The sequence below is a fragment of the Chelonia mydas genome, chromosome 1 (assembly GCF_015237465.2).
Source record: "Chelonia mydas isolate rCheMyd1 chromosome 1, rCheMyd1.pri.v2, whole genome shotgun sequence".
NCBI classification, from domain to species: domain Eukaryota; kingdom Metazoa; phylum Chordata; order Testudines; family Cheloniidae; genus Chelonia; species Chelonia mydas.
In genome coordinates, this window is record NC_057849.1 from 125,938,288 (window position 1) to 125,963,347 (window position 25,060).

Sequence of the window (25,060 nt, forward strand, 5' to 3'; positions counted from 1 at the left end):
TATAACTTTGGTTAGAAAAATTGTAAACAAAGGCAACATTAAATGGCCCAACTTTACAACAATATAAATCATTTTACTGGAAATTTACATATACACACATATACACAAACCAAAAAGTTATGATCGGTTCTGACAGTGTCTGCTCAAGCCAGATAGTTGTTGAGTCTGGAAACATCAGCAATGGAGCCAAATAAAATCCCAGACAAATGCGTATAAAGAATCTGCAATGACAGATTATATAATAAGAAGGATTTAAATTATCTTCAAGAGCAGGATCACACACACACACCATAATCTAGCTCTGTCTAACCCACTGTCTTGCTAAAACAGTGATCAATAACAGCTACTTAAGTAGTACAATCATAACCTCCTCTACAAAAAGCAAACTGTACAATACCACTTTGTGGCTTTCACCCCACACCCCCTCCCCATTAATCTGTTCATATCCTAAAGCAGCAGAATTGAGGGACCTTGTAATTTTTATTTTCATTAGTAATATTGCAGATGCTATTTATTTTACACATTTTTTTATTCCTTTATACAACATATAAAATATTCAAAAGGAGTACAAGACTGCAAGAAATAGTCATAACAAATTGTAAGATGAGTTTCATCAAGATAACACTGACAAAATATACCAATATTGTAGTGATTGTAAAGAGCATCTGCTGAGGTAGTATTAACCACAGCATGGAGGTTAAATCCTTTCATTGATTATTTTTAAATAGACAGATTTACAAAGGTTTTTAGCCACTTAAAGATGCAGAAAGCTGCCTTGTGAGATTTTCAAAAGTTGCATTGATTTTTAATGGGAGTTAAGCACTAACCTGCTTAGGTGATTTTGTAAGTCGCACTAACACTGATATGCAACTTCCGACATGTAAATGCCTTTGTAAAGTTGACCCCAAACCTCTACTAATGTGGATTGGAATTATAAATATGAACTACAAAACAATGATCTGGCCAACCAAACCATATAGAAAACAAAGAAAAAAATGAGTTATGTTTGGAAGTGTTTCTGTGAAAATTATTATTTTAAAATGTGTTTCAAATTATACAGTGAAGTATCAATAAATACTCTATCAAAACATCCTAAATCTGCAAAAATCCTGCAAAACATCAAAAATCTGCAAAAAATGCCCATGGTTTTGAATTGTCTCTAGTTAGGAAGGAAATAAATGAATTTGGTACATTCAAGCACAAATTAAAAGAACAAATATAATTGAGAAATAAAAGAAAATCAAGGGGAAATAAACCAAATACATTACCAGAAGGAACAACAACAAATAACTGAAGAACTGAAGATAGGTTCAGGATAGATGCCAGCAAACAGAAGGTTTAGCAAAAGGAACCTGTACCCAAAAGTAAGAAAAGGAAATACTAATAGTTATGGTACTAGCAGATGCAGTACATAATAAAAAGGTGTAGGAATGCAATTAAGACCTTTCTAGCAACATACAGACAAACTGATAATGGAAAGGATTATAACAACAATGATGGAATGACAGTTTCTGTAAACCAAAAATAAATAAATCAGTGAATAAGGACTGAACAACGATGAGTTCCCTCTATGGCCAAATTTCCACCATAATCCAAATATATTATCGACTATGTTTTAAAAAATATCCTTGCCATGTTCCTATTATAACAACTCTTGCACTTATGTTCTTTATAACCAATCAGAATTAAAGGAAAAAGAAACCTGGAACTTTGAGATTAAAGTAGTGGATTCACCTTTTGTGAATATAAATATTTTCCAATGTGCAAACCAATATTTTTCCTCTCATAACATATCTTTTAGCAATACACATTTAATAAGCATCAGTGGAGTTGTTTCTGACATTATGCTCATGTTCTACAAATTAATTTCTTAATGTGTTCTTTTGAAATTCACTTTCTGGAAAAAGCCTGAACATTCTGATTCTGTGTGATACTGTGTATATAACAATTAGGGAGATGAAATCCACCCCTCCAATCCAGACCATGGTACAGAGCTACTTTGCAGATTCACCCTAAATTCTTCCTGCAGCTGCGGTTCCATCTTATGGGCTGGAATAAAATCACAGCATCTCCATGCTAATTACAGAGGTGACAGGACTGCTAAATCCATACGCACTATACTGATCTAAAGACTGCAGCCCTTTGCCTGGCCCATCCACCACTTTCTGGTTCTCTGTGCTGGTCTATGAAGGGACAGCATGGACATCATTTCTGCAGCACATAGATGATACTCAGGCACCCATGTGCTATTGCTCAGCCCGTGGTACTGTTACACAATCTTATGTGAAGTTTAAGTGCTACAAGGGAACTTGAACTGGCTTTTTACACTATGGTTGATTTTCACTCTGTGCAAGAAATGCTTTTGAGAAACATGTAGTCAAATTATGGTAGCTGTGTGGTGAAATCAGTGAGAAACTGCAAAGCCATGTGATAAATCAGGGTTCTCAAACTGAGGGTCAGGACCCCGTAGGGGGTTGCAAGGTTATTACATGGGGGGGGGGTCGCAAGCTGTCAGCCTCCACCCCAAACCCTGCTTTGCATCCAGCATTTAAAATGGTGTTAAATATATTAAAAATTGTTTTTAATTTATAAGGGGGGTGATTGCACTCATAGGCTTGCTATGTGAAAGGGGTCACCGGTACAAAAGTTTGAGAACTACTTTGATAAATTGAATTTGTCATGAACCCTTGACAGTCTCACCTGCCCTTTTCCCACTAAGCCATTTAGTCCAACATTCCAAACCTCTCAGCTGTTTCAAACAAGCCAAACAAACAAAACCTGCTAGATAAATATTTCTCTTTTGCTCAGTCCGTTCTATTAAGCCTCCTCTTTTCACTGAGAGTCTCTCAATTTCTACTATTCCCTCCTGAACACCTGAAGAAGTGCTTGAATATCCCACTGTTGTTGTTACTGTTATTATTATTATTATTACCACTACTACTTACATTCTGGTAGCAGCCCTTGCCCCAACAGCACTAGATACTCTAAGAACACAAACATGCAAGACATCATAGTTTCTATCCTGAAAATCTCACAGCCTAAATAGGCAAGGAGTGAGGAAGAGGCGCCATGTACAAGCATAGAAATCAGGGCACTGGTTGGCATAATCAAGCTAGTAGAGATGGTGGAAGAGGAGATGAATTAACCGGACCACAGGGGTAGGGCAAGAGAGGAAGGAAGAGACAAGTGACAGTGTAGGAGAGGTAATGAGAGGGAAAGAGAGAGAGACAGAAGCAAGGAAGGGGGATGTAAAGGAGCACAGATGTTGGGGGAAGTGGGACTGGGAGCAGCAGAACAGCAAGGATGGGGTGTGAGCTGGAGGGGGTCACATCAGTCAATCAGCAGAGAGAGACTTCCATACTGAAGAAAATGGACTCCAATGGCATCACTTGTGTTTCCCCACCCCATTTCTCCTGTTGATATATCTGCTCCTCCCCAGGTCGGGGAAATACATTGTCCTCAGGTGCATTAATCATGTGAGTCCAATTTTGCAAACCTCTGGCAGAAGTAAAATGAAAAGCAAATTCAATGTTAGAAATAGCTTAGCATAGTATTATGCTGTAAACCAGCCTCACTGCAGCTAGACTACATGACTGTATGAGACAACAACTCAGCACAAAGCTAGCTATGGGGAACTTTAAAAGATTCATAGTTTGGATGATGATTTGAACTGTCCAAAAATAGACAGGCTCTCACCATATCAGTCCATATTCTCTTTACAATCCCCTTTCATCGCTTCCTGGTGTTACGTTCTTGCAGGAGAGAACTGTTGAGCGTTCCATCAGTGTCTTTGGCAGATAAGCCAATTTCCCATTCTGTAGCTTGAAGGGGCTACCAGGTAGAACAACTATCCCTCTAAAATCCTTGTTCGTTTTCACAGAAGTGTGGGGAGGGCTTACCCTTCAACAGAGGACTCCACAAAGCTGTTCAGTCATGCTACCACTCACTCTGAAAAAGAAGAATAAAAATGACTTGTGCTAACTCTTTTGGCCACATAAGGTATGTTCAGCCAATCAAGAAACTTGCACCTGTACAATGTGATTTATATCAATCTTGAGTCATCAAGCCTTCCTGAAATTCAATACCAACACAAAAAAAAAAAGAATTTGAAAAGAAATGCTTAAGGTTATTATTTTTTTTTCCATTGAAGGTAGAAAAATATTGGTGAGAAAATTCTGCCTCTTAAAGAATCCTAATGTTTTAAAAATTGCTTCCTTTCTCAAAATGTTCTCAACTTTGTAAACAAGCATTTTTACTAAGAAAAGCTTTTGTTATTAATATGTTTCCCATTTCTAGCACATGTGAACAATTACACTAATATAGAGTAAGTGTGAATAGGGTTTGGTGGAATTTTCCTTTGCTGCCAACTGTTTGCTCATGATCCTATTTGTTCACAGAACAAAGTTCAGAAAAAACCCCTCTGCTTTGGACAAATAAGTTCTGCTTCCCTTCCTTAGGAAATGTTAAAGCAAGAACACAGCCTGTCTCTAATAACAGGGATATGAAAATGGGTATAGGATTGGAAGGATTAGATGGTTATTTCTAACCAGTGTAAAAATATTTCCATAGTTAATAATCACACTTTAGATAGGCAAATTAAGAAACAAAAACTTTAATAAGTTTGATGTAAGGAGATTGACATAACAAGGAGCAATGGTCTCAAGTTGCAGTTGGGGAGGTCTAGGCTGAATATTAGGAAAAACTATTTCACTAGGAGGATGGTGAAGCACTGGAATGTGTTACCTTGGAAGGTGGTGGAATCTCCATCCTTAGAGGTTTTTAAGGCCCAGCTTGACAAAGCTCTGGCTGGGATGATTTAGTTGGGGTTGGTCCTCTTTGAGCAGGGGATTGGGCTAGATCTGGGGGGGGGGGGTCTCAAACACGTGGCCCACAGGGTTCTTTCGTGCGGCCTGCCAAGCTCCCTGCCCCCTCCCCACCCACCCCTCTGCCTACCTCCAGGCCAGAGGTGGGCAAAGTCCAGCCCACGAGCCCCGCGCTGCTCCCTGAAGCGGCTGGAACCATGTCCCTGCAGCCCCTGGGGAGGGGGAAGAGGGCTCTGTGCATTGCTCTCGCTTCCAGGCACCGCCCCCAGCAGCTCCCATTGGCTGGGAACAGGGAACCGCAGCCAATGGGAGCTTCAGGGGAGGTACGTGGAGGAGCGGCAAGAGCAGCACACGGAGCCTTGTGCCCCCCTCCCGCAGGGATGTGGTTCGGGCTGCTTCCTGGAGTGGAGCAGAGAGGAGAGGGACCAGGGCAAGCAGGAGGGAGCCTGCCCTGGCCCCGGTGTGCACCACCGCCACCCCGGAGCTGCTCTAAGTAAGCGGTGCCGGGCCAGAGCCTGCACCCCAAACCCCTCCTTCACCCTGCACCCCAACTCCCTGCCCTGAGCCCCCTGCCACATCCTGCACCCCGGCCCCCTGCCACACCTTGCACTCCTCACCCCAACTCCCTGCCCTGAGCCCCCTGCTGTATCTTACACACCTCCTGTACCTCAACTTCCTGGCCTGAGACCCCGCCACACCCTGCACCCCTCCTGCGCCCCCTGGGGGAAGGGAGGGGGCAGAGTTGGGGTGTGGACTTTGGGGAAGGGGTTGGAATGGGAGCAGGAAAGGGGTGGGAAAAGGCGGGGTGGGGCAGGGCCTCATGGAAGAGGTGGAATGGGGGGGCGGGCCATGGGCAGTGTGGGAAGAGGGTGTCAGTGATGCGGCCCTCGGGCCAATGCATTAGTCCTCATGAGGCCCTTGTGATCATTTGAGTTTGAGACCCCTGGGCTAGATGATCTCCTGAGGTCTCTTCCAACCCTAATCTTCTATGGTTCACTTTCTATATTTTTGTATGGGATGTTGACAGTTTGAAAAAGTTAATGCTTTATAACCATTAAAACACAATCTTAATGTCTACTGTCATTAAAAAATTATCTGATTCCCCCATAATGTCTTATATAATTCTGGCGTATAGTAATGGTTCAAGCTAAAACATTCTTAAATTCCACAAAATTAACAAAACATGTATTTATGTCTCCTTGCAAAATAGCAAAAATAAAAACTTATTTTTTGTGTAGAAAATTGTTATTCAACCACATACATCTGTTCTTGCTCTAAAAGACTGAATTTCTCTCTTCAAAGTGGTGCCTCTGCTCCTAATGTAAATTCACAGAAAACAGTGTTGCAAGGGAGAGTAGAATGTCACTATTTTAATAGATAAAAGCTTGCCCCCTTTATTGGAAACAGTAAAAGTTTTACTTTAGTTCATTAATAATAGCAAAAAAATATCAACTCTTACACAAAGAGCTCCAGCTTATAGTACGTCAAACTACTTCCATAGCAGAAAGAGTATTCAATGCTGTGTTTCTGTGAGTATATGGTACAGCAGTGATTCATTACACAGTGCTTGTCAGCAATAATTCATTTTTGACACGATATTTATAACGTCAGAGAACCTCAAAAAGGGGAAGAAGAAAATTCTACTTACATATCTTCCATTGTCTTGATTAATCATCTCCTGTAGTTTTTTTTAACCTGGAAGAGAGATGAAAACCACAGTGATTATTTAAATTCTGGGAGATTTAAAATAAGAATACTTATGCAGCCTTAATCATCAGCACTGAGGAAATGGTATGATACAATTGTATAAATAATGTGATGGATGTCTCACTTTAGGGAATTCATGATTTTAGCTTTCATCTGCAGGTCTTTTCAGCCTTTTATGACAGGTCTAAAACAAACATTTTGTCACCTTATGTTTTGTGGGCTTCAGGAATAAGTGGAGTGCTGTCCAGCAAGGTTCTGCTTGATGGTCTCAGCTATAAAAATAGTTTCTTGCAAAGGTCCATTCCCACAGTGATGATATCACAACACTTGTCTTGTGTTGAAGAATTGATTTTTCAGTTCACTGGCAGTTCTGAACAAAACATTTTGTGTGTTTGACCTGAAACAAAATGTTTTGTTTTCATGTTGGGCATTTTTAGGAAAATCAAAGGAAATTTGGAAATGAAGGGCTAGACTCACAAGCAGGCTTAGGTGCCATTCATAAACCTGAGGAGGAGGTACCTCCCTTATGCCCAATAGCTAGTACACTCATCTGGGATATGGGGGACTCATATACAAAACCTCACTCCAGAGAAGGGATTTAAACTCATCTTTTCCCTTTTTTGGGTGCCTGCCCCAACCACCAGACTACAGCCTATTTTACTCTAGAGCTTTCTAAACATCTCCTGTTGAAGCTGTTCTTCTTTGTATACATAAATGTACATTGGAATGGGGGACTGAAACCTAGGTGTCTTCCTCACCCAGCTGAGTACCCTAACCACAGGCTATAGGGTCATTCTAACTCACTCTCTGTCACACTCTATTTAATTTATACAAAGTGGAACAGCATCAACAGAAAAGACAGAGTGCTCCATCCCAGAATTAGAGCTCTTACCTTGGGCAGGTGACCTGAGTTCAAGTCCATGCTCCATAGCAGGGATTCAAATCTGATGTGAGTGCCCTAACCAGTTGGCTATTGGGTATAAGGGAAGCACTTTCTCCTCCTAGATTTGTGAATGGTGCCTAAGTCCCCCCATGTATCTAGTCTAAAAAAACCAAAATATTTAATTGCATAAAATTAACTATTTTGAGATTTGTCTTTAAAAAAAATTGGCTGAAATTGACGCAAAGTAGCAAAATGTTTCGATTGACCTGAATCAGAATTATTTGGTCAAAAAAAGTTTTGGTCATATCTCCCCACCCGACTGCCTGCCCCAGATCTGCTGGTCTCATTTGCTAGAAATAATTCCTTGAAGACAATATATAATAATTATTATGAGAACTTCACCCACCCTCTAGATAACTGAAAGAAAGACTGTAGGTTTTTTATATACTTCAAAATACAGGACACAAATACAATATATATATGTATGTGTGTGTGTGTGCGTGTGACCCTTCCTCCCTGGAAGGGGAGAGACAGCAGCACAGACTGCCAGAAACTACAGGAAACATGCTCAGGGTCTCACTTCTTCCAGAAAGGAGAGACAGCAATTTCTGCATTAACAGGAGAACCAGAGGATTTCACATCTAACGCACCAGGAGTCCCCATGACATCAGCAGTCTGGACTGTCTCAGCTGCTTTGTTAGGAGACAGTAGGTAATTGTTGGGATGGGGAAGGAAGGAGATGTAGGCAAGTGAACTGAGTAGAGCATGTTGTTAGATAAGGCTTGGTTATATTGAGTCTCTGCCAGTTAATTGGCCATACTTGGAGATCACTCTCTACCAGACTCCTTTAGGTCTGTACTAGTTTGACCATTTCTCAAGAAATGTCAATAAGTTCTCCTTTTACCATCCAGTCCCCAACCTCCTTTTCCTGGTCAACTTTATCAAGTATGGCAGTGAGCAAAATTCAGCAACACCTGTGTGACAGTCTATATCTTGGGGGAGTGTCCTGGAACCCCCATATTCCTCATTTTTATATAATTGTGATCTTACATATAAAGCATACCTTGTAAGGTATCGGGGGAAGGTTATGATCTGCTGAAAGTTATTTCTCTATCCATATATCATTAATGCATATGAAGTTATGAGAATTGTGTTTTATGTTCACTAAAACATGCTGTAAATTGGAGAATGAGCCAGATATTAGCTCCCCAGAGGCAACAGCAAGGAAAGTAACCAACACCCAGGTGGGGTATCAATCAACCCATCAACAACCATTGTCCAGCAAGGGAGCTACAATGCAATGACTCACCTGCATGAGGCCACCCCAGGGGAATTGCTTAACCTTGCTTGGAGACTCAGTAATGCACCCAGACATGCCTGGACTTGTGTTTTCCAAGCACATGGACTGAGGGTATAAAACAGACACAGAGGCTATATGCTGGGCCCTTCTCCTGCCCCCACCTATGCTGCAAGCAGCTAAGACACTTAGAAGAGAAGACTCCAACAGAGGAGATTGGCCCAGATTTCAGGGATGAAATCTGTATACTAAGGACTGCAATATCCAATGGGGTGAGAAAAACTGCTTCATCTAGTTGTTGCCCAGTCTAATAGGGCTGAGAGTGTAGACTGTGTGTTTATATTTTATTTCGTTTGGTAACTAACTGACTTTTTGCCTATCACTTAATATCACTTAAAATCTAATTTTTATAGTCAATAATTTTGTTTTACTGTTTATCTTTACCAGTGAGTTTGTATGAAGTGTGTGGCAAATCTGCTCAGGTTTGACAAGGCTGGTGTATATCCACTTTCCATTGATGAAGTGGAGAACCAATTAATAAATCTGCATCAGCTTGTCTGAGCAGTGCAGGACGGTATATTCCTGAGGTACAAGGTTGGGAGCTGGGGGGGATTTAGCTCTGGTGCCTTTCTCTGTGTGATTCACGAGTGGCTCTGGGAGCATTCATGCCATATAGCTGGGTGTGGGGCTCTACATGCTGTTGTGCTGAATGATCACAACGCCTGGATGGTTTTGCTGCAGGTCATTAGCAAAGCATTGTGAGAGACAGCCCAGGCTGGAGAGAGTTCAGGGGGCACAGCGGTCCCACCGTCCCAGGCTGCACTCTGGGGGATCCCATCACAACCTGATCTCTGCCAGTACCTTAAACCCTATTTTGTTCAGGTTTTGTGTCAGACAGAGCCAATATCAACATTTGGGTCCTACACGTAGTTTGCAGATAAAACTCTTATAGAAATATCCACTTTTCTGAATGCATATAGTGAAAACCGCAATAAAAAGTAAGTATTCAAATGAATTGGTAACAATGTAATTATCACAAAATGCAAGTAAAGAGAAAGGTTCTGTTTGTATCTTGTAGAGAAACCACATGTAGCTGGTGGTACCCTGGGAAGTTTAAAAAAAAAAAAAAAAAAAAAAGAAGAGATACATGCAGCAGAGTGTCCCTAGCGAAAACACAGCTTTTTATAGACTGAATTATAGCAGCACACTGGTGAGGTGAAGCAGATATCCACCTTCTTGATACTATTTACTATATATCAGAGCCAATGTGTGATCACCTATGGAAAGAAAGTGTAAAGTGATGCACGTACGAGAACATGATGTTTCTGTAAGAAATCTGTTCTCTTGCATTATTCTCTCCATCCCTTGTCTTCTGAAAAACAATGACATTATGGAAAAATCTCTGCATGTTCTATTACTGGGTCTACAGCTTGCATGTTCTGAGCACTTTTGTGGTGGCAACTATACATAATTAAGTAATTAGCTGTTGGCATCTAAGATATTGTACAGGAATGAAGAAAATACAAGCATTGCCCTCTACAAAATAAACATTTAAAATATTAGATATAGAGCTGGTTGGGAAATTTCCCACTAAATATGTGGTTTTGGCCATAACATTTAAATTTTCCATGGGAATGTTTCAGTTTTGCCCACCAAAATTAAGTTGTTCTTCAGGAAAATGTAAATGAAATATTTAGTTTCAAGTCAAATCTGAACCAAAATATTTCCGTTTGCCAAACTGAAAGAAAATAATTCGTTTTGTAGCATTTCAACTCTGAATGGAAGATGTAGTCCAGCCAGGGAGAATGTCCCATAGAGGAGAATGAAGGCATAAGGCCCCTGAACTACAACTCCTATGAGGTACTAGGGACTCTTGTGTGTAGACCAGGCCCATGGTGAGCACATACTGAAGTGCTTTGCTAAAAGGACATGAAGTTAAATAAGTGCTTCACTGAACTGGGACTTAAAAATTTTAAAAATTTTCCCCCTAATGCACAGCAAAGCATTGTTTTTAAATTTAAAAAAAAAAATCCAAACAATCTCCCCTCCCCTGAAAAAAAACCACCACAAAACCACCCCACATTAAATGGTCTTATCAAAACCAGACAGTATGCAGGGCATTGGAAGGCAGAAGGCTAAATAGGACTATATAAAGACAATGCTGTATCAACTTACACTAGCCAGACAATTGGCAGTGGAATGGATATGGTGGGAGTGCTGTGTATTAATAAGCCATCCCGAAGTATATTACATAAACCTCATCCTATTTCATAACAACAACATTCTTGCCAATAGCTATGAAGGCTTCAGGGGAGAAGACATGCTCATACTCATCTAGGAGTTCTCCCAAACTGGCTCTCAGTGTTTCAGTATATTCTGTGCCCTAGTTTTTAATTTTTCCACATACAAAATAAGAGTCATACTTTTTCTATTAATAACTTTTCTACCATGGGGGAAAAAAAAAAACAATAGCCCCTTCCAAATCTTACTGATTAACATTAAGAGCCATTCTTCCTTATAAGATTTGTTTTATTATCAGCCATATTACAGTTTACTCATTACATCTTTGTCTACTTCATTTATTTTAATAAGGGACTTTGATAGTGCTGTAACTTATCTCTAAGGAAGCACACTGCTCATTTCCCCCTGAGGATTTTCTAATCATTTGGAAGCTGCTAGCGTTATTGGCATTTTGTTTTCTATTTCTCAGCCAGCTCAGCAAACTCATATTTCTTGGGATCTTCATATTTCTCTCTAGCTTTCCATCAGAGACTTCAGTGAATGTCAGGGAAAAAACCAAAAACTTACCAAATTATCTGCTTTTAAATAGATGAGATCCATGCAGGATTCATAGAGGCTGCTCATGATACCCTCTACTAAATGCAGATGCTGAGATCTTGAATGGTAAATATTTAACAAGGAGAACTGTCCTTCCTCTCTGTCATCTCATATATATTAAACTAATTAGTGTAACAAGGAAAATTCTTATCCCTCGGTTTCAGAGTAGCAGCCATGTTAGCCTGTATCCGCAATAAAGAACAGGACTACTTGTGACACCTTAGAGACTAACAAATTTATTTGAGCATAAGCTTTCGTGGGCTAAAACCCACTTCATCGAATGCATGCAGTGGAAAATACAGTAGGAAGACATATATACACATACACACCATGAAACAATCAGTGTTATCATACACACTATAATGAGAGTGATCAGGTAAGGTGAGCTATTACCAGCAGGAGAGGAAAAAAAACCTTTTGTAGTGATAATCACTAGTTCCCTGAACCCTACAAACAGTTCCTTAGAATAAGATTATTTGCAAATTACTTCAGTGTTGACATAAATGTCTTCATTTAATTCATCACCAATATGTTTACTTGTCTTGGAAAATTTTATTTATTGGCTTATATTTCTTAGACTTTTTAAATGTAGTGTCTTTTTTTTAAAATAGGAAGTCTTACTTTGTGCTCCCTGCATGTTTTGTTTTATGGTTAATGTTTCTGGACTTTGCATTTAGTACTTACTTTTGACTCTGTTATCAAGTTACATGATATTAACCAATTTGAATGGAATTTTCTTTCATCATTGTTCCTTTGGAACAAAATTTGTCCCTGAAGTTGTGAGTCCATGTTCCTGGCTTGGGATATATTGGCCAAACCTATGAAATATTAGTTACATTCCTGTTGGCAGTTTTTTGAATACCCATCAAGTAAATCCTAATATGATTCAAATGCCAAAATTCCACTTTCTTTGTTGTTGTGATTAAGAGACTTCTACCACAATGAAAACAGACCTCAACAAGGGCAACAAGTTCTGACTTTTTTTTTACCTTGGGAAGGATAAAGCTAGATATAGCTTCTATTGGAAAGGCCCAATCTATCAAGCAAAAAACTGAGCCAGATATAGAATAAGTCATTCTTTACCTTGTCACACTAAGAGAGTTGCACAAGATAGTCACACGTCTACATAAATCTTTGCTCATTGTGCCCAGGGGAACAACAACGTAAAGTTAAGTAATTCATCACAACAAAGGGATATGTCCACTTCCATATCAATATGCTTGCTCTCATGTCTCACTTGCTCTAAGTCTAACAATGACTTGTTTCCTGCAAGAAGCTGCCTCCAAATAGTCAAATATTTTGATTAACCGTGTTAAGAGATCACTCTTCCTAGCTCACCACTTCCCAAAAAAGCAAGTTTCTCAGCTGTTGTGTTGTTTCAGAATAAATATAATTAGAGTTAACATCAGTTCCTATTTAATGTTTTCTTTCATACACAGGCACACCCAATAGCCTTCTGATCCCTCCCATAAATCTGGGAAGCAACACTTTAAAGAGAATTTTCAGTGGAATAGTATAAGAGCAGCACTGATTGGTATTTTCTTTAAAACACTGTATCTATTCTATACCACGGTTTGTAAAAAAAAAAAAAAAAAAACCTAAAAGGTTCTGATTTAGATGCATGCCAGGTATGTTGCTTCTAGCTGTGTATTTTCCTTGAGAGGCAATCTAATTTAGGAAGTTGCTGAATCATAATCAGAGAAGATGTATAGATTGAAAGAAAGTCTTGCACACTTCAGGTAATTGGTTTCTCCCTTCCCCACACTGGGTCATGCTTCTCTCTGGGGGAGGGAAAATCTCAACCTTCACTGCTGTTGACTGTGTAATCTAGCTATTAATCTACACCTGACTCAGTCTTCCCTCAAAAATCTGATTAATTCTCTCTGAGGCATCCTAAAAGTGATTACCTTGTGATGCAGTGTAGATTCTCACCAGGAGTTGACAGGGAAGGAGTTAACTGTCTCAGATTAGAGAAAGGGACCATGATTCTCTATCTTGCATGTAGCCTTATTCTGGTACATCTGAGCCAGCTGTGGAGAATTAATTCCCTTGTGGTCCTTATAAAAGGGTTGTTCCACAAACTGAGTGTGGTAGTGAGAGTTTGAACTGTTCTTGGGGTTTATTAGACCTTTGCTGAAGCAAACCATCCTTCATATTTCTGTTTTGAACATGGCTCAAGTGAGCTATACCTTCTGTTTGTATTGTAGTCAATGGAAGCCGTTTGGGTCTTAAAATGGTGGGATGTTCTTTAAGCTAATTTTTCTGTTGCACAGTAAAGACCACCATAAAGATATTTAATCCTAGATAGACACGTAGAATCACAAAATGCAAGCTATACAAAAATATACAGACATGATACCCTGATATTTCACTGTTGTTCATAGTTTCTGAGATTGGTAATTCATGATTTTTTACATGAACGCACACACACGCACACATGTGTGCATGTGCAAAACAGAAAAGATATTATTTTTCACTACAAAGCTGTGATATGTCTTGGTATGGGGCTATCATATAAATAGTGTTCTGATATTAATTTCAGAAAGAGTAGATGAACATGTTTGCCTAATCTGAAACACACTTGAAAATCATGGTTTTAACATTACAATTCAAACATTAGGTTTAATGTTCTCTTAAAAAGAGATTATGAAAAAACAACATCAGAGATGAGGCACACAAAAAAATCCGTGAAATGATAGGGTGAAAAAGGGAGTGGAGTGGGCAGAGTGAAAAATAGACTGAAAAAAGCAGCAGAGAGGAGGAAAGCAAAAAACAGACCTGTTTAGCCTAATAAACCTAAACAGACCAGCCTACATTTTGCAGTTAGATGGGTTTTCTATTCCCAATATATGATTCACAGTTCTCTTTATATAGAAGTGTGTGGGGGGGGAAGGGGGGTTGTGTGTTATTTTAATGGAATCATCTTTGGGGGATGGGAAGGGATTTAGATGATAGTTTAATGACTCAAACTTGAACCTCAAACCTCATGAGATCTGACTGTTCTTACTTTACAGAGTCGAAGTTCAGCTTGACTCTGAGTATGTAGAAAAGATGACTCCTTAGATTTACTTCCTGTGTGCACTCAGAGTCGTATCAGTTTGCCATAGTGACAAAAATGAGCTTTTAACTACTTTTTTTATTACTTCCTTTAGCATAGTAGAGGCAGCACAGTTAAGAGATAGTGAGCTGAAATATAATCATTAGCTGAAGGACCAAATTCTGTCTTCAGTTCTATTTAGGCACAAGTGTAACTGGGAAGACAATGGACTGGACATGTATTATCATAGAATATCAGGGTTGGAAGGGACCTCAGGAGATCATCTAGTCCAACCCCCTGCTCAGAGCAGGACCAATCCCTATTTTTTTTCCCCAGATCCCTAAATGGCCCCCTCAAGGATTGAACTCACAACCCTGGGATTAGCAAGCCAATGCTCAAACCACTGAGCTATCCCTCTCCCTCCACTAAGCTGTTACTGTGATTTAAATAAATAAATAAAAAACACACACAGGAATAAGTATGAGCACTTATGTAGAACTTTTCATTTTGAAAATACTTTGGAAACAAATATTAACTAGATAATGTTTCAGTGGACCTACCTATAGACTCTCAATGGCGGACATAGTGTTTCTTGTGATAGTTAAAATGAGCGTCCCAAATCACCCTGTTGTGTTGGGTGGCCTGGAGGGTTATATGGTAGGTTCTGGCATGCTTTAATTAAAGGAAAAGAGTTTTAGTTTAATTTGCCTGTCTCACAAATGAAACTGAGGGCTTTATTTAAAAAACAAAAAACACAAAAACAAAAACAAAAAACACTTATCCCTGTGCTTTTCTGGATAGTTGAAGTCAATGGGAGCTGCAGTTGCTTGATACCTTTGAAAATCAGGCCACTTACTTAGCTTCTTAAATATGAATATTGGTGCCAAATTTCAGGCATCCATGTATGATAAATTTGGCCAAAGTTTTCTGTACTTCCTATTTGTTTGTAGAACAATAGTACCTAAAGCAAGATCTGACTCTATTGTGTTAGGGAAAGTACAGACACCCAGTAACAGATAGTCTCTGTCCCAAAGAGCTTATAATCTAAATAGACAAGACAAATAGTAGCAGGGGAAAGTGTCTCACAGAGGTAGAGAGACTTGGGCCTTGTCTACACTACAAATTAAAGTTGACTTAAATTGCGTTGATGTACAGCTTTCACTGTAATTCAATCGCTTTTGCATCCCCATACTATGCTCCTTGTGTCAGTGAAGCGCATCCACAGTAGCAACTCTTGCATTGACACAGAGCTGTGCACTGTGCGTAGCTATCCCACTGTGCATCTGACTTCCGGGTGTTTTAGGAAGGGTTTTCAATGCCTTCTGGGGGGCAGCTTCACCATCCCCTTGTGCAGGTTTCTCAATCCCATCATTCCATGGGCATCCAACTAGATTTCCAGACAAATTTCAACTGCCCTGGTAACCTGCAAGCCAGCCATCTCTGTCAGAAAGCATGGATCCTCCACTGCTCTTCAGTATTGTGCATTATGAACACAAGGCTATCAGAAGAGCTTGATGGGAGGAGCTTTTTGGCTGAGCAAGGCCTTGAGGGAGCATTTTAACACTGAGCCACAGTAACATGTGTTGCTGTGCTGTGTTGAGCCTGGCATTGTTTGCACCATGCTATTAATCTATCATGATTGCGGTGTGTGCTCTACAGTAACAATGCACAGCTGACTGTATGTGAAGCTGTCACTGTGTTTAATCTCTCACGGGTGGAATGCCTTATATATTCCTGCACCCCTGAAGATACATGGAATGGGAGTGAGGGAGTATAGGGAGGTCCTGGAATGCTGTTTCTTTTCTAATTAAGCATTGTAGGATTGGAGGAGGTTTCAGGCAGAATTAAAACAAACCTAAAACATATGAATTTGTTTCAGATAGAGATTTACATTTTTATCAAATTATTTGTTGTAGAAAGTGGTAATCCACATGCAGCACCCTGCAATATGAGATGTTTGGAGAACTCCTTTGTGATTCTCTCACACTGCCTCACCACAGTGATTTCTCTTTATATCAGGACTTGTGTACCTATGCAAAGAGGAAAGGATTTGATCCCCTTTGCTTATGATTTCTCTACAGCTACTAGCTCTTATGAATTCTCTTGTAAATACATTTCAGTAGTATTACTCCAGTACAGAATTTAGGCAATAGACTCAAAAGAGCATATCAGAGCAAAAAATAACTACAGCTGAAGTAGAAAGACAGATTCTTGAAGTTGGAGTCACTGGTCTAGTTTTTTTCTGAAACTTGAGACCCCTGCCCCCTTCCTTTGACAGGAGTGAGAATCCAAGGGATACCACCGTGCATCTGTGACCGTTGTGGAAGTAGCAGCCCTGTGATGCTGTCTGATTGAAACATGACCATTATTGATATTGCTGCTGTTAGACAATCACAATAAATCTTGTACAATGTATATCATGTAAGGTATCAATGGAAAAGTTATGATTTACTAAGTATGATTATCCTGTTTATATGCATGCATCATTTTTTGCATCTGAAGTTATAGATATTAACTATGTACTGGCATCCTATATATGTGCTGTATTCCTGAGGAACACCCACCAGGTAAAATCTACATTGAAGGTGGACAGTACATTGTGGATGGACCATTCAAGGTGACAGCCCATTAAGAATACAATGGGCCAAAGAAAAAGCTGGTCTCTGCCCAGTGAGCGTTCCTGCACGCACGTTAGCCAGAATATCGGTAACAGCTGCTCCTATGAGTCACCAAGGCATGTAAGGCCATGTGACCTGCTCATGTGACCCTGGACTCCATCTTGTGCCTGTGTACTTTCCCACAAACTAAGACTAAGAGCAGTCCCTCCACATGGGAGAAGTATAAAGGATCCTGGAAGCATCTTCATTTTGCCTCTTTCCTGCTCTGATCTCTGGGCTATGGACTTCACTGGTTGGAATGCTCCTTTCAGTGTGACTGAGGACCTTCCAGTCATTTGGAAGTTACGGGGACTTTACAAGCCAGCAGTCTGTAATAACACTGCCACAAATCTGATCTAAGAACTCTGCAGTGATTGTATGTAGATGATTTTTTGACCATTGTAACTCTTGTTTCTTTTCTAAATAAAACTTTAGCTATTATATTGACATGGGTATGTGGCTGATCTTTTGAGATCAACAGAACTTTGTTTGATTAAATTGGTTTTCAGTAACCACTCACCATAAAATCTAGCATCTGGGTGGTGAAACAAGGGCTGGGTTGCTTAAGGAAACTGCAGGTTGGACTTCTTGTTAACTAGTGTGGTGAGACAGAAGTTTAGTTTTGTTTCTGGCGTGGTATATCTAATAGAAGACAAATTACCAGTTTTGGGGTGAGTCTGCCCTATTTCTCATTAGTTTGTCCAGAGACTGGAATTCTTAGCTGTGACCCACTGAGGCATGGCAACATTGTCCAGATAACAAAAAGTTTATTCTAATTCTGAATTTGTATAATGTAATGAAAAGACAGTATCTGTCCACAGGACACTGACTCACTTTTAATAATGCAGAGCCATGTAACACTACAATTTTAAAGTAGTGAAGTAAATGTCTTGAAAACTGGGTTTTGTTTTAACAAAAAACCTTCCTCAAGAGAAGTAAATCTTTTCTGTAATGAATAATCTACTGTAGGTATATAAAAATTGTACCATTTTCCTCCTTTCTATCAGTGATTTAACTCTGCACAGTTTACATCTATATGACATAGTGAATGCCAGTGGTATCTGATTTTACTTGTCCAGGGGAAGTTTTAATTCTGTTTTTCATTTTTCCTTAAACTATGCCCTTTTTCCCCTACAGCCTGAGGCTAATCATGCTGACTCCCACTCTGATTTCTCCCCCTACTAGACCTCCACCCATACACCACCACTGACCCCAGCCCCCTTCTTGTAGAAGCAGCATGTCTGTGGTTCCACACTATTATGACTTTGTGCCTCCCTTGCCTTCTGGTAGGCCTGCTGCAGCTCTTTGATTTTTACAAGCCCTTATCCACCCTGCCCCAAGCAAGCGATCTGGCTGTGGATGTCAGAGTTCCTGCGGCAGGAGCAGAGGTGTGACTGCACAACCTCCTCTCCCCACAGACACAGGAGAGTCACCGCCTCTGTACTCCAGGCTGGAGCATGTTGACTATATGGAGCTCTGCACAGCAAGAACAAGTTCAAAACTTACCAGGGCTTTAACAGGAGCGGGGCATTCACCTGTGTCCCTGGCTGCAGGGCAGCAGAGTTCTAAACTATGACCAGAGGGGTCATGGTGGGCATTGAGGGATACCTCCTTGAGGGCACTTCGGGCAGTAGGTCCAATGCAGTGTTTACACTGGCCCTGCGTTACCATAGCCACATCTCTAAGGTCTATGCCTCTTCTCAAGGTGTTTTTTTTTTTATGTCAGCTGTAATACAGCATGACCATAGGGCAGCAGGAGAGTGTTAGAAGGGAGCCTTATTCCCTGTAGAGGGAAGAAAGTTTGCTATAAATTAGAGCATCTGAAGCCAATTAAAGCACTTGAAGCCAGTCACATGATAAAAACTCCCTGCTTCAATCAGACAGGAGAAGGAGTTGAAGCAGAGTGGATTGGTGTCAGAGCAGAGAGCAGTTTGCAGGGAAGCAGAGGAGAGTTTGGAGAATTGCTGCGGTGGGCTAAGACGACCAAGACCCTAGATAAAGGGATACCTGGTTCGTGCAGGGGGAGGGCAGGAAGCCCCACAAGTTGAAGGGCAGGAGAGGGAAGTAGCCCAGGGGAAGGAACCGCTAGTTCAAGCAGTTTACCGCTATCCCTCAGGCCCCTGGGCTGGGACCTGGAGTAGAGGGCTGGCCCAGGTCCCTCCCTCTCCACTAGGACACTAGTGGGGCAGTTAATACCCAGTTCAGGGGCAAAAAACAGTGCTCTGAACCCAGCCCCCAAGAAGAGAAAGCGTGAGACCTATCATAGTAGTGCTGGCAATTTGCCACACAGCATAGCAGGTGAGTTAAACTGTCTGGAGGGGCATTATAGTGTGTACACCTTCATAGTTAGGTAGACATAAGCTGCCTTACTTTGACTTAACTTTGTATTGTAGACCAGCCCTTGACTATGGTCACACAGCAGATCAGTGTGAGAGTCAGGAATAACACCCTGGTCTTCTGACTGTCAGTCTAGGTGTTGATCCACTAGATCATGCTTTCATACTACATTCAAAAAGTAATATAAGTTAGAGAGCATATTTTTCGTTAGAATATGACATCAAGTTGTATCATGCCTCTCAGATATTTAGATGTGCTGTTATTCTACATTATATTGTTACCCCAAGAACAGACAGAGGGGTCCCAAAGTAGCCCTTCTGTTGCTTACTTCTGGGTTACACAAATATTAATCTGTTCCTGCAAGGTGAAAGGAAGAGTCCCACCCTACAGAAATTGCCAGGGTTTACCAAGGACTTCCCTATGCCCTTCAGGAAACTCCCCAGAACAGACTTGCTCACCAATGGGAGGACACCGGTACAGCCCTTTGCTTAAAGGATTGACACAGAAGCAATATTTTTCCAAAACAAAAAAGTGTTTTCTTTATTTAGTGTAACCAGTCTAATACAAATTAATCTAAACCTAAATTAAAACAAATCCCTTAGCACAGATATATAAGCTAAAGTATCCAAGACTGTAATGTCATACAGTGAGAATGGCTTAAGTGATTATGTTCTGCACATGGTGATCTGTCATGTTCAGGACACTGACAGCAATCTTAATAAACTCTAAACTTTATAAATAGTAATATAGACACCAGACATCCAACTTTATTATGTCAAGCATACACATTCATTAAATCCTACTTCTAGTCTATATCCTATACTATTTCTAACATGCCTACAGTACTCTTTAGTTGTCTTTCCCTCTGCTCTATCTCAGTCTCTTCTCTGTCCCAGCAGCCCACTGCTGCTTGTGCTGCTGCTGCTTCCTCTTCCTCCATTGACTGACTTTTTTCCTGCTTGCTTTCTGTCTTTTATACAATTTTTGACCTGTTCTGATAGTCTTGTTTCCCAAACCTATCATTAGCATACCAACCCTCCAATCACCTTTACACCCTCTGATCCATACTTACAGACCAATCACAACTGCTAAATCTGGCTGGCAATCAAAGTTGTTACTAAAATTTAGTATTATGGGATTTTTACTATTATGGTATGGGGACCTTCTCCTAGTTTTGGACTGAGCATGCCTGACAGACCCCTCCCTTCAGTTTTAGAGTGACCTTTACCTGACCTCAGTCCACATCTGCCTATCACCACACTAGCCAGAGGCCTAACTAGGTAAAACTGCCAATGCAATGTCCTTGGCTGTGCGCCACATCGTGCACACACTTATTACCAAACTTTTAAACTGTAAACAAATTACCTTATTTCTTTAGTAGATGCTTAATTTTTAACTTATGCAGAGTCATGCCACCCCCTTTCTTACTAATTAGTTAATGTTATTTCAGTTCTTACCCTATTTTCAGTTAATGGTGGTAAAGCAATGTCTTCAGATCTATGCTAAACAAAATAGAGCAGCTCAAAATCCTTTTGTATCAATATCACCTGTGGTGATATATGACTTCAGTACAATAATGTTCAAAAAACCATTAACTGATCTGAACTTCTGACTGCTATACAGTTTTCTTTTGTGAGATATCCATCAGAGCTGAATTTGAATTATATGAGCAAGTTTATCATTCTTTACCCAAGAGCACAGATTAAATGAAGACAATATTTTGAATGATTGTCAGTGCCTAATAAAATATGGTCTGTCTTATCATTAAAGAAGAATAACCAAGAGTATCTCAGTCAAATAATTTGTTGCCCTCAGAATTTTAAACTTAAAACAAAATTCTGATTTATATCTAAGCACCAAATGCTACATTTAAGTGAAAGAAAAAAAATTCTAACTTAAAGTTGTTCTGAAAAAAATTGAGTTTGTACCTCATTCACTTTAATTATACATAACTATGTGGCTGGATCCATTGCTTATGTTTCCTAAAACATACTCACATTTTAACTTTTTTTTAATATATCTAGCTATCTCAGGGTTGGAAGGGACCTCAAGAGGTCATTTAGTACAACCCCCTGCTCAAAGCAGGACCGATCCCCAACTAAATCATCCCAGCCAGGGCTTTGTCAAGCCTGACCTTAAAAATCTAAGGAAGGAGATTCCACCACCTCCCTAGGTAACACATTCCAGTGAAAAAGGTTTTTCTTAATATCCAACCTAAACCTCCCCCACTGCAACTTGAGACCACTACTCCTTGTTCTGTCATTTGCTACCACTGAGAACAGTCTAGAGCCATCCTCTTTGGAATCCCCTTTCACATAAGGGGGGATTTTATAGCTGCTTTCCCCTATTCTTCTCTTCTACAAACTAAACAATCCCAGTTCCCTCAGCATCTCCTCATAAGTCATGTGTTCCAGTCCCCTAATCATTTTTGTTGCCCTCCGCTGGACACTTTCCAATTTTTCCACATCCTTGTAGTGTGGGGCCCAAAACTGGACACTACTCCAGATGAGGCTTGACCAATGCCGAATAGAGGGGAACAATCATGTCTCTCGGTCTGCTGGCAATGCCCCTACTTATATATCCCAAAATGCCATTGGCCTTCTTGGCAACAAGGGCACACTGTTGACTCATATCCAACTTCTCGTCCGCTATAACCCTTAGGTCCTTTTCTGCAGGACTGCTGCCTGGCCATTCGGTTTCTAGTCTGTAGTGGTGCATAATGTAGAACAGCACATCTAAATATCTTCCGTCTTAAGTGCAGGGCTCTGCCCTTGTCCTTGTTGAACCTCAGATTTCTTTTGGCCCAAACCTCTAATTTGTTTAGGTCCTCTGTATCCTATCCCTACCCTCCAGCGTATCTACCTCTCCTCCCACATTAGTGTCCTCCCAGTTTAGTGTCATATATATACACTTTTGTTCTTTTAAATATATTTTCCAGATCTTTTGATTGAACTGGAGACTTCAGTTATATCTACTCAGAACCTTGAATCACATTTGCCATTTTACAGCCCCTTCTCATGACTATAGCTGATCCCGGTAACCTTTTTTTATAGAAAAGTAGTCTGGAAGACTGACACAACAAAAGTATAATGTTATGGGAGTATTTAAATAGAGAAGAAAAGTAGTGTTTGAGTGCAGGGCTTTCTTGTTTCATCTCAAAAAGTTTCCACTGTGTTAATTATATGTGGTGATAATGAGGGACAAAAAAAAGTGTCCAGTGTTTTATAAACATAACATTACTTTTTCAAGTATTTCAATCTGCAACATTGATCTCTTAGAAAAGAGGATACTCACCCTTCTCAGTGTTAAGAATTCCACACAAAAGAATCTGAGAATGTCCTGCCCTTCAGAATTTCACCTTTAGGACCATTGGCTGTAGTGTCTCCCTGAAGCACAGCTTTGATTGTACGACATGGAGAGCATTGCAATGTATGAAGTAGCTTGGCTTTAGCTCATTGAGGACTTCCAAAATTAGGGACAGGACTCTGCAGCTTCCATGTAGTAAGTACAATAAGCTCTAGATGGTGTCTGCTGCATGTTTAGTCTTCGGGTAATAAAGTACGTATTTGAAAGGAAAGGCAACAGTCTTCTGGACAACTGAAAGCTGGAAAGGGCATATTACTTCTATTTGGCCTCCATTCCTGCTAATGCTTGAATATAGCTTTATGTTTAACATATTTATATCAGGTTTTATTATGGCTGGCTTTGGATGAGTTCACTAAAGAGAGGAGAGGGTGGAAAGAGGCCTTTCCCACTGGTGCAACTGTTCAGGGAATAGCCTTAACTTTGCTGCAGAGCATTAGCAAATATAGGATGTAGGAGTCAGCTAAGGCTGCAGGAGCACTGAAGGCACCAGAAAAATAAGTCTGGGAAAAGTAGTAGTGTGGCCCTTCACCATATCCTGCCAACATGCTGGCAGATCCGTAGTGTGGGAACACTAGATACTCCTCTTCAGTGGCCTTCAGAGATATAATCTTGTCTGCTATTTCCTCCCACTACTCAGCATCATCTCAGGAGCTGTAACTTTCACCTATGAATTTTCTTTTTTTAAATCTAGGTTTATGTTTCAGTATTGCCTTGGAACCAGATGTCTTTTAAGTGTATCAAAAAGTATATTCAAAGTGTGGGGTCAACTTCTACTTTTAGTTACACTATGCAGGAGATGCACATGCAACAACTGAAAACAAAGAGAAGGAGTTGTAAATCAAGTCCCAGTTTGGTCTGCTGTTGGTGACAATGCATGAGCCAGAAATAATCCGGCTTGATTTACAGCTCTCAGACTGAATTTGCAGGATTGGCAGTTAGGGAAAAAAATATATCTTTCTGCTGCTAAACTGAACAAATTTGCCCCAAAAGTCATTGAGACACAATAGCCATAGAATCCTAAGGTGCCATTTTTACAAACTTGCTTAGAATAGAAGCATATTCTTAAGGGAGAGTAAAGTTCTAATTGTGAACAAACTGATTTAACAAACTTTTTTCCTCTTTCACTAGAGTTAAACACCTGAGATTTTTCCCCCACTCAAGAGATGTATGCAAAATTCTCTAAACATACTCTAATTGCACGGTTAGTACAATCCCCCCAACCCGCCAGACCCACAAAATTAAAAATCAGTTGCCCATTTGTGTGTTTCATTGTATTTGTGACAGGGTTAGGACTCACCACCACTGGCACCTCCCACTGGTTGATCTGGGAATTAGCTCTGTCCAGTCATGGAGCACCTTTTGCACATGGTGCCTTGCCCTTCATCTGCTCTGCTGCTTTGGGGACCCTCATTGCTCCCCACTTGGCAGCATCCTCTTCAGGACACTGCCCTCCGGCAGTGTCCACTGCTCTAGTCTCACCCCCTTCCAGGGGTTTGGTGTTATCAGCAGTCCACAATCTGTACCTGCTGTAGTGGCCAGCTGCAGCCTCTAAGTCAAGCCCCTTGTCGCAAGGACCAGCCACAGCCTGGATCAGGCCATGCTCCTCTTCAGCCAGGTGTAGCACAAGGGGAAAGGGGGACCCAGGCCCACCCGCTACTCTGGGTCAAGACCCAGGGACCCTCTAGCAGCAGCATCTCTGCCCTCTTTCTCTCCCCTTGCCCTGCTATTGTCCCTGGGCCACTTCCCTTTCAGCCCTATGCAGCTGCCTGGCCTAGGCCAGCAGCCTGGGGTTTTCCTTGGCTGGAGCTCCACAGCTCCTTCTGCCTTTCCCCAGCACTGCTCTGTCCAAGGTGCTACCTTCCAGCTCAGGAGTCAGTCCTCCTCCCTTGACCACCAAGGAGAGACTACCTGCTCCCTTCCTGGGCAGCTTTTATATACGGCTGAGCATGGCTGAGTCTGGCCCTGATTGGCTGTCTCTTACTCAGCCTCTGATTGGCCCCCTAGCAGGCCTTCTCTGATTGGTCACCCACCTGCACCACCTCCCTGGCCTGCTGAAGCCCCATCTAGTATAGGAGTAGGGCAGCCACCCCACTACAGTATTCAACACTGCTATTT

At 40.8% G+C, this 25,060-nt stretch overlaps 1 long non-coding RNA gene across 1 annotated transcript; it reads right to left on the reverse strand.

Moving 5' to 3' along the window:
- On the reverse strand, positions 1-24,836 carry LOC122464008. The gene is made up of 4 exons (XR_006287834.1): positions 24,803-24,836; positions 6,472-6,518; positions 3,697-3,948; positions 1-221 (listed from the first exon to the last, which is right to left on the reverse strand). It is a non-coding gene; the product is annotated as an uncharacterized LOC122464008 (long non-coding RNA).
- Between the last annotated feature and the right edge of the window lie 224 nt (positions 24,837-25,060).